Raw genomic sequence first — 4885 nt, 5'->3', positions numbered from 1 at the left:
GTTTGATGTTTGTTATGTTTTCCAAAGAAAATGCCTTTACTGAATTAAAAAAAAAAGCATTTTAAGCTGACTCAGAATTTGAATTTTATCATTTTCATTTCAAAATATTCTCACGATCACGCACAGATAATATTATAAGCGGCCACCTTTTAAAGATTTCTACTCAAATCTAGACGTTGCCCCTGTTCACATACATGTCCCATGTGGATTTTAAAAACTTTTGAGTACAGTCATCCCACTTATTCCTAACACCCACAAATTCGGAACACTTTTTTGGTAATTTGTCTATGGGATGCAAAATGCAACTTTTCTGTCGTCCCTGCTATTTTTAGGACCTTTATTTGGACATTCTCTTGATATTTCACTATTAAAAATAGTACTTTTTGAACAACAAATCTCATTTGAAGACAATTTTATCCAGAGCAGCAAAACACTGCCTCCAAATTGCCTGTTCCATAATTGTGGGATGTTATCACGATGTTATTGTGCCTCCCACAATTGTGGAACACCTGAATTTAACTGGTATTTTTACAAAAAAGTTATCAGATCATGTTTAAAACCTCACTAAGCTTCATTTTTATTGGTTTCAGAGTGTGAAGTCATTTTTTGTAATAAATATATATAATGTATGTATAACGAATGATTGGAGAGCAAGTGGGCGTGTGAAAAGTGTAAAAAAATGCATTTTAAACACTTTTTTCATCCAAATGTAGAAACCTAGGCCTAACACCCTAGCTGGGTTGACAGGCAGCAACGCTTTACCAACAACTCCACCAGCCTTGCAAATAGAAACATTTTTTTCCGTTTATCGTTATAAAAACAGTATTTCCATACTAAGGGCATCTCCAGCGCTGGGGTGCAAATCAAATTTGCACCCAGCTCATGAATACCGAGATCAAATTTGCCACCTTGAAAAAATTCCGTCATCCCCACCGCTAGGGTAGCAAATTTGCCACCGAAACAAGCCCACCGCGGGGGGCAAATATGGATTTTTATCATTTTTTGCTCTCGTTTACTTTCAAAATCAATAATTATGTGTTGATTCATGCCTAGAAATGCTAAAAGTTTATTAAACTTTTTAATCCTATTGAAAATTCCAAAGAATTTCATTTTTCGAAAATGTCGAAAGTTAAACCATTTGCTACCCGATTTGAGTTCCACCTAATTTGCTCTCGAGTTTGCCCCCGAGTCTCCCACCGCGCGTAGCAAAGCAAGTATCAAATTTGATCTCAAGTGGATCTGTAGAAGAAAAATATGTGTCGGTACCTGTCGGGTACTCATTTTCTGATACCCGACAAGTACCGGCAAGCCGGGGGCAAAGTTTTGAATGCGTGTTTCGGAGATTTTCTATGTCTGCTCTTGTGGGTGATTCAAAAATTCAAAAAATTCAAAAATTCAAAAATTCAAAAAATCAAAAATTCAAAAATTTAAAAATTCAAAAATTCAAAAATTTGAAAATTCAAAAATTTACAAAATTAAAAAATTCAAAAATTTAAAAATTCAAAAATTTAAAAATAAAAAATTCCAAAATTTAAAATAATTCTTTTTTACTTTAACAAAATTTTAATTAAAAAAAATAATATTTTTTTCAATTATTTTAGGCTGTTGCACATATTTTTCAAAGTTTATGTCGCCCCCGGTTCGAAAAACCAGGCAATTCGCAATTCGCAATTTTCAGTGTAAGAACGGGCCTTGACCGATCTTATGCACTAGGTTCCCGACGAACACGCACTGCCCTTACACCTACATCTCACCCTTGCTCTGAGTCAGTACGAGCAACACGCTAGAACACGCTTTGAGTGTTCGTGCCAGGCATGCACACCTTCTTTTCCGGTTACGCATTTTAACTCGGCCGGGGGTGGTACATTACGTAGGGTTTGATGTAAGTATAAGCGCCTAACCATTTATAGTGTGCCTAACAACTTTCATTAAAGCAAAAACTGTTTTATTTTTAGTTTGAATTCAAAAACTAGTTGTTATTCTACTGTGTACTGTTTTCTCCTGAAATATTCCCTAATGTTAAGTCGTGTTTATCTGTTGCTATTTCTTTTGTCGCGGTGTTTTGTTACAATTTTTGGTCCTAAGCATGTTATAAAAGTTTACCAAAAGTACAATAGTAATGTTTGTGTTAATCCTTTAATCATTCCATAAATTGAGTAAGGGCTCCAACCTTGCTTAAGAAAAAGGTGAAGTTTCAAAACAATGCATAGTGAAGGAAATATACTATGTAAAGAATCAAAAGTAAAAGAAAGATAGTTATTTATGAAGTAGATAAAGAAATTAACAATAGTTAATAAATAGAGGTAACAAACAAGCTTAGATTGTATTGAGGGCAATTTACAGGGAAGATGAGAAATTATTCAAATAGATAAATAAAGAAAAGGCATATGATAAACAAAATTGACATCGCTGCCAAATTAAGGGAAAGCAGACAGTTTTTTTTACAGCAGAATCAATTGGTAAAATAGAGTGGAAACATCGCTGCCAAATTAAGGGAAAGCAGACAGTTTGTTACAGCAGCATCAATTGGTAAAAAAGAGTGGAAAGGCGTTGAGAAATAAGAGAATCAAATAAGTAAAATCGAAATCAAACGGAGAATAGTAAGCAGAAGCCGTTTTAGAAAATCAGTGAAACAAAATAAACAGAAGATAGCTGATAGCTGAAATGGAAAGAAGAGAAACCCCGTTCTGCGATGCTCAGGTACCGTAAAACGGGGTGACTTTGATAGCCGGGGTGACTTTGATAGGTTTGCGATTTTTCCGCAAAATGAAGAGTACTATTAAAATACTTAAGGAATGGTTTAGAAACATGCTGACCGTGGTAGAGAAGTGTTCAAAGTACCTCAAGAAGAACTTTTCATAAAATTTTGACAAGTTTAAAAAGTTAGTTAACTATAGTTAAGAAAATGTTGATGAAAGTCATTATTTTAAACATCTCAAAGTGTCATGATTTTCTCAATGAACATGATTTTTAATCGGAAAACGGAATGCATTTTCGGATTCTTTGAACAATTTTCCACTAGGAGAAGGTTAAAAAAGTTTATAATGATAAATAATATGTGTTTTTGAAACACAATTAAAAAAAAATCTCCAAATTTATAGGCAATTTCAGTTGAACAAATTACATGTAAAATGTGAAAACTTGTGATTCGTGCTTCGAATTTAGCATAAAATGCAATATAAATCGATAATTTTATAAACAAAACTAGTTTTAACAAATTTCAGGCAAAATTCCGACTTTTTAACAATTTTACCTAAAATTTATATGTATTTTGCTAAAAAGCTTATACACTTAGTTAACTAAATATAAACATTGATTTTTTTTCTTAAAAACTATATCAGCTACTTAAGTGATGGTACATTTAACGTATAAATAAAGTTTGAACATCTTAAATATGATTTTAACAAGAAAAACTATGACTATCAAAGTCACCCCGGAATAAAAACTAAGAATTTTTAACGTAAATATTTTTCTAAACATTATTGAAAAAACTTTTTTGCCGAAATAGTGCATGGACTTTGTATGGCCTACCCCAGTACATGTTTTAAAAATAATAATCTTGAGAAAAACCTTACCTGTTGGAAAATATTCTAAAAATAAATTGAAATCCTATCAAAGTCACCCCGGTTTACGGTACATCCACAGCAGTTGACTCAACATACTGCGAATCAAAACAATACCGTCTACAATCACAAATTACTTCCCTTTCCCACATTGACGCGCCCCTTTCTTTTAGCCGCCTCTACTCTGACCCTCGCTGGTCAAAGGTTTACGAGTCGTTTCCACAGGCCACCAGCTAGGTTACACCTTGTCATCATGATGACTAAACCAAGCCAACGTGGAGGTAAGAAAATAGGACACTTGCAAGGAACCAGAGCCATGCTGTTTTGTCCAAACAGCACTACGGATGTAGTTGGGCTCTTTCCGGAATGTTCCTCGCCTAGGTGTGTCAACCGACGAGTATCATCAGTATCATGCACCCTTGGCCTGCAAAGTTTATGTCGCCCCCGGTTCGAAAAACCAGGCGGCAAAAAAATATGTTTTCAAAAAACTTCCAAATTTTAAAGGAAATATAAGTCCATCCAACTGAAAACAATAAGAAATGCATTTTCCTGCGTTTAAAATCATATTTAGCATGTCTGGGTTCGGTCAAAAATATTTTCAATTTTTGTGGAATTCCAATGTACAGCACCGCAAAAAGTTTTTTTTCGGCGAAAAAAAAATCTCTTCAATAATTAGATATTTTGAAAAATAATGATTGCAAAACAACTGGGCAGGTGTGAAATGCATTTTAAAACACTTTTTTCATTCAATTGTTGAGAACATAGCTTGTTATTTCAATTTTTATTTTGTTTTGCCTCCCCCCCCCCTCGACCTGGGCCAGAGTCGAGGGACATAAACTTCAAAAAATATTTGCAATTTTTTTTATTTTTCCTATTATTTTTTAAATTTTTTAAAAAATTTTAAATTTTTTATATTTTTTAAATTTTTTAGTTTTTTAATTTTTTTTAATTTTTTAAAAAATTTTAATTTTTTTTTTATTTTTTTTAAATTTTTTAAATTTCTTAAATTTTTTAATTTTTTTAAATTTTTTAAATTTTTTAATTTTTTAATTTTTTAATTTTTTAAATTTTTTAATATTTTTAAATTTTTTAAAGTTTTTAAATCTTTTAAATTTTTTAAATTTTTTAAATTTTTTAAATCTTTTAAATTTTTTAAATTTTTTAATTTTTTTAAATTTTTAAAATTTTTTAAATTTTTTAATTTTTTTAAATTTTTTAAATTTTTTAAATTTTTTAAATTTTTTAAATTTTTTAAATTTTTAAAATTTTTAAAATTTTTAAAATTTTTAAAATTTTTAAAATTTTTAAATTTTTTTAAATTT

Source organism: Culex pipiens, chromosome 3 (assembly GCF_016801865.2).
Source record: "Culex pipiens pallens isolate TS chromosome 3, TS_CPP_V2, whole genome shotgun sequence".
NCBI classification, from domain to species: domain Eukaryota; kingdom Metazoa; phylum Arthropoda; class Insecta; order Diptera; family Culicidae; genus Culex; species Culex pipiens.
Note: the sequence above shows the minus strand (reverse complement) of the source record.